An 11,408-nucleotide genomic window follows, 5' to 3' on the forward strand; every position below is an offset into this window, starting at 1 on the left:
AGGTATTACCTGCCCCCGTGTCTTTTATTTTGTCTATAAAATCGGTTTTATTAGGGTACTTTTCACACTAGCGTTTTTCTTTTCCGGCACTGAGTTACGTCCTAGGGCCTCAAATACGGAAAAGAACTGATCAGTTTTATCTAATGCAATCTGAATGGAGAGTAATCCGTTCAGGTATGCATCAGGATGTCTTCAGTTCAGTCTTTTTGACTGATCTGGCTTTTCAGAAACCGTAGCATGTTTGTATTTTTACCTCCGGCCAAAAATCCTGAACAACTTTGACTGAACGCCGGATCCGTCTTTTTCCCATTGACTTGCATTAATGCCGGATCCGGCGCCGTGTGTTCTGTCAAACCGGATCCGGCTTTTGCATGTTAAACCCGAAAAATGTGAAAAAAAAAGTCCATAAATTGGCGGATCCGTTTTTTCCAAATGCATTTTTTTCATTGTGATCAAAATCCTGATCAGGATTCAAATGTAATCCGTTTTCCCACGTTTTTACGGATCCGGCGGGCAGTTCCGGTGTCGGAATTGAACGCCAGATTTAAACAACGCTAGTGTGAAAGTAGCCTAATATGCAAAGTACCTCAATAAGGGTTCCAAGGGGACGTCCCTCCGGCAGTTGGAGCCCTAGCCGCGCCCATTACGTCGGAGCCCAGCACCATCCCACTGCTAATTTATCCACTGCTCTTCGCCGACGTAATGTTTGTTCAGCGCCCGTAATCCCACGCATGCGCCATGGATACACGTCAGCACCCGCGCGGTGTCCTGGGATCGGCCTCACAGAAGTCATTGCGCATGCGGGCTCTATTACTGTAAAGGGGGCACAGCGAGCATTATTACTGTGAAGGGGGCACAGTGGGGATTTCTACTATGAAGGGGGCACAATGGAGAATATTACTATGAAGGGGGCACAATGTGGATTATTACTATGAAGGGGGCACAATGGGGATTATTACTGTGAAAGGGGCACATAGAGGGCATAACTACTGTGAAAGGGCACAATGTGCGCATACTACTGTGGTGATGTACCTTGTGATTTGGAGCATGTGATCTGACGTCACCAAAGGTCCTTTATGCCCATAGTTCATCTTTTTAAAGAACTAAAGACCGGGAGAACTACAGCGAACCATCAGGAGTTAATTATTTTTATTTTTTAACCTCAATTGATCACCTACTAAGCATTCTGTATTCAGAATGCTATTATTTTCCCTATATTAACCATGTTATAAGGGAAAATTATTACATCTACACAACACCGATCCCAAAACCTGAACTTCAGTGAAGAAGTTCGGGTCTGGGTACCACAGTCGTTTTTTTTTATCACGCTCGTGCAAAATACATTGCACCCGCGCGATAAAACTGAACCATCGGAACGCAATCGCAGTCAAAACTGACTGCAATTGCATTCCTACTCGCGCGGGTTTGCCGCAACACACCGGGACGCATCCGGAACTAATCTGGACACGCTCGTTTAGTTTTTTTGTGGAAATGACTGCGTGTGCATTCCATTTCCATATTCCACATGACAGTTCCGCCAAAAAAATAAAACATGTCTTTTTCTTGTCCGTTTTGCGGACAAGGATAGGCATTGTTACAATGGGTCTGCAAAAATAAAAATAAAATGATGTGTTTTTTGTGGATCTGTGTTTTGCGGACTGCAAAATACATATGGTTGTGTGCATGAGTCCTAAGAATGATTTTTGTTCTTACACATATCAAGGGTTAAACACTTCTGCATATCCTTGCTGACCAAGAAACGGGTCAGAAATGATCACTTTAGTAACACACAGAAAACACCTTGGCAGAGCGGGGTACTGAATTTGGCACAGTGCAGGCCTCAGGGCATGAGGGGCCAGCGCTAGGCACAGGGATCCAAAAGAGGGAGATCTGTAGGATGTTGCTCTACCTCTTCCAGTTCACATTCTATCTCAAACAGTTCAGAAAAAATATTAGGTTTTTACGTCTGCACAGCAGATAAACGATGTGTACAATTCAGCCAGTTATATCTACAGTACAAGATGTGATAAATGCATGGGAACATTACAGAGTTTATCTCCATACATGCAGTGCTTTAAGTGGGCCAAAAGAGGTGCCGGTACTCTATTAGGCGCCGGTGCTCCCCCCCCCTGCACATCAGACCCCCCCATCACACACACATATATATTAGTTCCTCTATGTACCAGTACAGTCCCCCCCCCCCACCACCGCACATTCGTTCCTCTCTGTACCAGTACCCCCCCCTGCACATCAGACCCCCCCCCCCACTCATCACACACACACACATTAATTCCTCTCTGTACATACCCCCCTGCCAGGGGGGTACTGGTACAGAGAGGAATTAATGTGTGTGTGTGTGTGATGAGGGGGGGGTCTGATGTGCAGGGGGGTACTGGTTCAGAGAGGAACGAATGTGCGGGGGGGTGGGGGGGGGGGGGTACTGGTACATAGAGGAAACCATTATATATGTGTGTGATGGGGGTCTGATGTGCAGAGGGGTACTGGTACAGAGAGGCACTAATGTGTGGTGGTGGTGGGGGGGGGGGTACTGGTAAGAGAGGAACTAATGTGTGTGATGAGGGGGGGGGGTCTGATGTGCAGGGTGGGTACTGGTACAGAGAGGAATTAATGTGTGTGATGAGGGGGGGGGGGGTCTGATAGTGCAGGGGGTACTGGTACAGAGAGGAACGAATGTGCGGTGGTGGGGGGGGGTCCTGGTACATAGAGGAACTAATATATATGTGTGAGATGGGGGGGTCTGATGTGCAGGGGCCCCCTACACAATCAGACCCACCCATCAGACACATATATATTAGTTCCTCTATGTACCAGTACCCCCCCCCCCCCACCACCGCACACATTCGTTTCCTCTCTGTTACCAGTTCCCCCCCTGCACATCAGACCCCCCCCCCCCCCCTCATCACACACATTAATTCCTCTCTGTACCAGTACCCCCCTGCCAGGGGGGGGGGGGGGGGTACTGGGTACAGAGAGGAACTAATGTGTGTGGGGGGAGGGGGGTGCCTGTCACTCACCAGTACTCCTTCAGAAGTTGGATTCCAAAGCAAAGTCGATGTTTCTTTGACTGCACCGGTCCGACTCCTGACTCCAAGGAGGACCAGTCACTGGTCGCCGCACTGATCGCTCCTCAGTCACAGGCGCGCGGGAAGGAGTTGACGTCACCTAACGTGAGGTCAACTCCCTGCCTGCCGCCAGCCTGATGCGTTACTCTGCAACGACCCGCCCCCTCCACTAGCTGCCCAGCCAACGACATTAGGGAGGAGATACTGCCAGCTCTCCGCTGCGCTCCGGTACCGGAAACCCACGTACTGGGCGCACGGAGAGGTGCTGGTACTCTCCAGGGCAATTTTGGAAGTGGCGGTACTGAGTACCGCCGCGTTCCGGCCCACTTCAAGCACTGCATACATGCCTGTATTCATTATTTTAACTATGAATCTTACTTAGAATAAAAACTCCAATTTCCATCCGTGCTCCTGATTTAAGAAGTGACAACAGATGATGTGATCTATGTGTCTGCTGACAAGGGCCAGTCTGGGCATATTTCTATGCAGTGTGTCACCCCGCGGCTTGTTCTGGCCTCTTACCGGTTTGTGATGGGATGATTTAGATGATATAGTCATCACTATATTTAGTCTAAAAGATCCTTTGGAAATTTTTATTTGTGTCGGAAGGAACTAACTGTCCATGTCACTTTTACAGTCCCTTCATTCCAAATGTAGTAGCAAACTGCCATAGAGAACTTTGTGTCCAGCTAAGACCCCCCACCCCCGTCACCCACCGCTAACTATTAAAGCTGTTCTAAAACAAGCAAGCTTAGGGCACTAGGAAAGGGAAAGGACAGAACTCGGATCAGACTAAACCCATTAGTAGTAGAAATACTAAATCAAGTTAAGGTTATGTCCCCCTGGATTATTTATTTCACTACATTTCCTAATTTCACTAAATTTCGAAATGAAATTTAGTGACCGAAATTAACATAAATAATCAGGGAGACATGATCTTCACTTGACCCAAAATACCAATAGCGTCTTTATAACAGCGCATGTATGAAGTACCGGTAAATGTAGATAATGGATAATGGCCTCAGAACAGGCCATCATTATCTGATTGGTGGGGATCTGACACCCCACACCCCCAACCAGCTGTTTCGGAGTTGCTTTAGTGCCAGAACTACACAGTCCTGTCCAGTGTGTAGTGGACGGAGGTGGTTACTAGCGCACTGCTCTCACTTCAGTAGCCAGCTCAGTCCAGTACACAATGGATGGAAATGTTTAGTTCCAGCACGATGTTAGGCACTGGAGCTACTGTGAAACAGCTGATCAACTGGGGTGTGAGGTGTCAGATCTCCAACGATCAGATATTGATGGCCTATCCTGAGGATAAGCCATCACTAGTAAAATCCTGGAATACCCCTTATGTCAAGAGTCGGGTATTTAAATATGGCACCCGGAGCTCAACAAGTGCCATAGCCGCTAGGTGCCTGCTGTTTTAAGCAGCAGATACCCGTGGTTAATTTATGCGTTCAACGATAATGTCGATTGCACACATTTAACCCCTCAGATGCCATGGTCAAATGTGACCTCAGTATCTGGGAGCTCAAAAAACCCAGGAGCACAGATTTCCGGCCGTGAAACGGCTCTGCGTAGCAGGGATCGGGGGAGCTGGATGGTCTGTGCAGCAGCCGCAGTCCTCCTGAATGATCTGAGGCTGCCGTAGATGGCTTCCTATGGAGACCCTGCCTGTGGCAGAGCTCCATAGGAACACAGTGAATTTCTCCTAGACTCCAATGCTAATGCATCGGGGTCCATGAGAGAAGCAATCTAATGGTTACTTGTGCAAGTTTCCTAGGGGAACTATTAAAAAATGTAAAAAGAAAGAAGAATTTTTTTTTTTAAAATAGAAAAAATAAATAAAAAATTCAAGTCTCCTCCTTTCCCAAAATTTTTTTAAAAAAAGAAACCAAAAAATATACATCTTAGGTATTACTGTGTTGAAAAACCTGCCCCCAAAAATGTAATAAAACGTCATAGACGCTCCAAAATCAATAAAAACTACAGATTGTCCCGAAAAAATTTAGCTCTCACACAGCTCTGTGCACATAAAAAAAGCTATGAGGGTCCTAAAGGGGTTGTCTCACTTCAGCAAATGTCATCTATAATGTAGAGAAAGTTAATACAAGGCACTTATGTATTAATTGTCCATATTGCTTCCATTTCTCCATCACATTATACACAGTTTGTTTCCATGGTTACGACCACCCTACAATCCAACAACTGAACACCACAGCCTCGTCAAACAGCAGCGATTTATCTCACGGTCTAAAGGTGCCGCTGAGTGAAACGCTGGTTCATCGGGTCATTGAGTCAGATCGTGCTGTGTAAACACACTCTGCTGCCGGCAAACAACTTGTCTGTGTGAGGACGAGCGATGGTATTAGCGATGACTCCTCCCCATACTGTGGAGGGGATCGCTGCATGTAATAGCAGCAGTCTCCTCACTGACGAGCAGGTGATTGCTGGGAAGGAACGCCTCCTTCCCGACAATCGCCTGCTCAATTGTCCCATCTAAGGGTGCATTCACACGACCGTAAGTGTTTTCACATTTTGCGGACCGCACATGGCCGGCGCTATATAGAGAATGCCTATTCTTGTCCGCAACCCTATTGAAATGAATGGGTCGGCACCCGTTCCGCAAAATTCTATTAAGGAGGGAAAGATAACTTTCGTCTCAAAATCATCATACATAGAAGATAAAAGGACTTTCCTGATGATATCACTAACACCTGGAAGTCATGTCATGAGGATAGCTTCTAAGGGGTGACTCGGACAGACTGAATGAAACACAAAAATGAGTCAGTCCTACTGTCACACACAGCGGCTGAATGAAGAACATGTAACACTATACCACAGCAGTCTGAGAAGATATATTACTCCCTGACAGTGTCTGCGTGACATAGTGATGAATACCTGCTGATCTGGCTCCTTTCCATAGTGAGGTAATGCTGTCTCTTTGCTGGTAACATCACCTTTCTAATTGCAATAATCTGGGGTAATTTTAGGAGGTCTATTATTACTCCTGGACAGGGAGAGAGATATCATGGAGGACCACCTGGGAAAAGACCAGTAACGACAATGAAGCTTACAACAATAAGTCATAGACAAGTACTTAATGAACCAGACAAGTCAGGAGCCTTAAAAGGTGTCTTGGGCAAATTGTTTTGCTCCTGTGGTCCCTGACACTCACTGGGAGGACTATGTGGGCTGGGAAACTCCTGTGTAACACTCTCACGTGTTGCCCGATGGATAGTGAAGCAGGAAAGAATATTTTGTGGAGTATACAAGGTGTAGGGTGCAGGTCTGAAGCAGCGCAACAGCCATTGTCAACTGCAGATGGTGGGTGCCATGTTGCCATATAGTATCCCAGTAATAAAGAAAAAAGATACAGTTATAAAAAATTGGCACCGAGGGACTAAGAGAATGAATTTAAATGAACAAGGGGTGAGTGAAATAACTAGGAATCAGACAGTATAATGATACAATACCCACCATAACAAGTGGAGGACCATCAGACCATTACACAGCTGAACAGGAACGGCAGCCTTCTCCACTCGTCAACGATTCCCAAATGCCAGGAGCCGTGCAATGTTACACAAAGGCAAAAAACACAAATGTGTATCGCACGGCGTACTGTTAGGGTTCAGAAGGAATAAAAACAACAGTAAAAAGTGTGACACACCACTCGAGAGGGAGGACTATCGGGGAAGCACATAGCCTGTGTCTCACACCTCTCACATCAAGGTCACTTGTAGGTGCAACCCATAGTCAGTAAGCCAACAAACAACTTTACCCAGGATGTGGTTTCTATATTGAAGCTCAGTGCGTTTCAGGGAATCAATATGAAGCAAATCATGTAGGCCTGTGCCATCTTATAAAGAACCCAAGGAATGTTGTGTGCCTGCACAGCTGCCATGAAAAAAGTTAAGCATGGAGGGAAAGACCTACGGTTGCACTTTGTCAAAATTGACTAAATTAGTATAATGTGTAATTTCAACTTGAAGGCACCTCTTGTCCCGGCCAAGTCTAGTCATGTCTTCCTTGGAAATATATATTTTTTTTCAACCTGAGACTGCACCATTCTAACAAGATCTTCTGCCTGTGTGCCGTAGAAACATTGAAGACACACAACAACCATCCGTATGTATGTCTGCATTCTGATTGGCCTGAATGGCAGCATTTATATATGTACAGGGCTGTGTACATATTGTGGCCTACTAACCACGCCTAGGAGCACACCATATCTACAAACCAGGGAGCAGAAACCTACGGTAGCACGTGCCATACTCTCTTATGCAAAGCACACTTGTTGAGGAACTCTATGAACAATACTGAACATTGCCACATTTGTAAGGAGGAAAGTGACAATAAGTCAAATACAAAGTGTTGTAGGTGTAAGAATCGATTCTCTATTGATTGCAAAGGACTGTCCTCCAAAACAGAGCCATGATTGATACAGTACTTGGCTAATATTCTATAACATGGGGCCTCTCTGTACAGTGGCTCTCCACTCCAACGATCAAGTGTGGGGGGTCCCTTGAGTTTTTTACTAACTAAATCTGTTGTATGTAATATCAGAGTGACTTTACCATTTCAGATTGGTGCAAATGAAGAGGAACAAATGAAATGCTAGTTTGAGTCTACAGGTCCTTCTAACCATGGCACATCCTACACGGCAGTACTTCTATAACTGACTCTTTTCTTCATTTCTGAGCACTTATTATATAGGCATGTTACACAAGTGTAGAGCAATTACTGAGCAAATGCAGAGACCAATGTGCTTCCTATGCGGCTGGAATTTCATTGTGATATGAGGCGTATTTGGATGAGTAAACCTTTCAGGTGTATATCCTCTATGAATGGATGGCTTGTTACATCTGTAATCTGCGGTGTTTTCATTGGACAGTAGATAAAGAGAAGGGAACGGTTACAACCAATCTGCATGGAACTGTTAATAAGAAAAATAAAGTCAAGGCTTGTCCCGTGTACTTGGCCTGTCTTTCACGAGGCTGTTCCTCATAACACAGTAATCTGTCATTTAACGCCTTTACGTAACACGCAGAGACCCGATTACCGCCACTCAGCTCATCCATGTACATAAGGCTTTCTTTGTTATGAAAATCCTAGAAGTGTGATCGCTCACTAATTGCAGTACCATGCCAAAAAGGGACACAATCTTCTTCATGCAACTGAATGAACAATGTCTAACTCTTTATAATCTCTTGATCGCCTCCTGCACGGAGCACTTGTCAGAATACACGAGATGCCGTATTACCCCTTAGGTTTATAATGTATGCTCCTGGATCTCACCAGACACGTGGCATGAAATGAGAACTAAGCATTTCCGTTCACCTTTTATGCCCCGAATATAAACTTCGAATTGAATATCAGGGAAATGATGGCAGTTTCCTCATAAATACAGTTATTGGAATCATTCCCTGGAAAGGATTACTAAACTGTAAAGTAAGTGGGGAATGTATATATTTTTTCACCCAGGTTTTTTTCTAAAATTCGAGGTGAAGGACAAAAAAAAAATATTTCAAACAAGTACATACTTAATACTAGTGCTATTACAAAAAAGTTGAAACCAATAAAAAGCCATAGCCCTATTGTTTTTAAAAGAGTATTTCCGTTACAAGTTATGCACAATCCACCGGATAAGACATACCTGTTAGATCGGTTGGGGTCCAACCACTGGAGCCCCCACAGATCACAAGTCCCCTGTATGCATTCATCTCAGTGGGACTGGTGGAAATAGCTCCTGGCTCAACTCCATATTGTTGGGAATGGAGCTGCGGTGTACATGCTCAACTTGCCCCCCCATTCATACAGGGGCATGAGAACCCATGTATGAATGGAGTGAATTTACTTTACCGACAGCAGATATTTAAACTGTTCTCTGCTGATCTACTCCAAAACTATTCCTACTGCAAGGATCAGACTTTAAGAAACCCTATAGACTGAAGAATAATTTAACCAAGCATCAGTAGGCTTAACTATTTCATAGACTCTTCCCGTTGTATAAAATGGCTGGCACAGACTAAGGGTACGACCATGGTGGACCATGCTGCGGTTGAGTAACGTGCGGCTCTTGTTGACTATTGAAGACGGCACTGTTCAGTCGGTCTGCATTGTTAATGGCTGCGCGGTAATGAAGGTGAAGTCTCTTTAGATTAACAAGACCCCGCTGCAGCCGCCGAGCATCCTCATCCCAGCCGACTGTGCCGTGTGGTTGTTCCCTAACTGAGCCAAGTATATAGAATTTAGAAATGTAAATGCTCATCATAATTTGTCGTCTCGTCTGTTCTCACCATTATCAGTAACGTACATGGGACCAGACTATTCCTAATCTACCCTGCACATGCATCCTTTAGGATAAGCCACTGCATGTCTGCCTTAACTTTCCAGAGATCTTCTTCATGTGTTAGGCGTGTCAGACATCAATGGGTTATTTGTGTGACAAGAGCCAAATTCTGCACCTCATTAGCACTGGATTAACATTTCAGTAGATGTGTTGTCACTTCAGACAAGCCTTCAAATGTGGTGAAAACGTACTGAGGTCATGGCCACTTTTAGGAACTTTAGCTCATTTAAACGTATTCATTAATAATTTATATATTTTCTAAAAATTAAATACATAGTGTCATGTGCTAAACAGAAGAGATAATCTCATCATGTCTCGTGTCACATCGAAATTGGATAAAAACGAATATTCATTGTAACCACACTTTTTTTCAATTGTTGATATGTCATAGGGGCATATTATGGGGTTATTGTCCTGCTGCAGAGTAAATGGTAATGTAACTATTGAAACTTTAAATAAAAAATAAATAAAAAAAACTTTAGTATTATTATTATTTTTTGACTTTCTGATTAGGCTACTTTCACACTGGCGTTTTGGCTTTCCGTTTGTGAGATCCGTTCAGGGCTCTCACACGCGGTCCAAAACAGATCAGTTTTGCCCTAATGCATTCTGAATGGAAAAGGATCCGCTCAGAATGCATCAGTTTGCCTCCGTTCCATCTTCATTCCGCTTTGGAGACGGACACCAAAACGCTGCTTGCAGAGTGTCCGTCTGATGAAACTGAGCCAAACTGATCCGTCCTGGCACACAATGTAAGTCAATGGGGACGGATCCGTTTTCACTGACACAGTCTGGCACAATAGAAAACGGATCCGTCCTCTATTGACTTTCAATGGTGTTCAAGGCGGATCCGTCTTGGCTATGTTACAGATAATACAAACGGATCCGTTCTGAACGGATGCAGACGGTTGTGTTATCTGAACGGATCCGTCTGTGCAGATCCATGACGGATCCGCACCAAACGCCAGTGTGAAAGTATCCTTATCAGTGTACATGATGGCAGAACCAAGACATCATATTTTGATGTTATAAAACATTTCATATATCAGAAGAGGGTTGTGGTCGGGGTATGGTGGGCATGATGTCATGTATCCTTTGTTTTGTTACAAAAGCCCAGTGTAACCCGCTGTTCATAACTGTTTAAGGGCTCATGCACATGAACGTACTTTTTTTCGGTGTCCGTTCCATTTTTTTTGCAGCTTGCATGCGAAACATTCACTTCAATGGGGCCGCAATAGAAACAGCAACATCTCTGTGTGCGTTCCATGTCCATATGACCCCATAGTCGTTCCGCAAAAAAATAGAATATACCCTCTTATTGTCTGTATTATGGATTATGGAGAAGGATAGGACTGTTCTGTAAATGCGGAATGCACACGGCCGCTATCAGTGTTTTGTGGATTCACAATTTGCGGTCCGCAAAACAGCCAATGTTCGAGTGCCTGAGCCCTAACACACACAGGTGGGGGTCTTCTGGGCTGTATATATTTAAGGCATTTAGGGTACGGCCACATGTTCGGATTTCTTGATGCAGGTTTGGAAACCGAAATCAGGAGTGGATCATAAAAGGAGAGAAACAAGACCGTGTGGCTGTAACCATAAAGAAACGTCTTCCATAAATGCTCTGTCTTTGAAATATTAACCCATTCTTTAGAATTTAGATGTCCCTCAGTTAATCACGCCGATATGATAAGACCCACGGACAATATGGAGACGCGTCTCTAAGGTCTCTGGCCAATTTCCATGAGTGTCAGTCCAAGGGCGCTACAACCTGCATTACAGCACGTGGCCCCTGTGGCAAGAGGCATCATTATTTCATACGTTCGCTCCAGTCTAGTTCCGCTGTTTGACGGGACGCAGCCTTTGTTATTTGCATCTATAGTTATCTTTCTCAATCAAACCACGGCGAGTAGAATGAGGATGTAAAGGATCCACACTTACAAAATCAGGAAAGGCTATATTGGGCAGAT

This window comes from Bufo bufo, chromosome 3 (assembly GCF_905171765.1).
Source record: "Bufo bufo chromosome 3, aBufBuf1.1, whole genome shotgun sequence".
NCBI lineage: Eukaryota > Metazoa > Chordata > Amphibia > Anura > Bufonidae > Bufo > Bufo bufo.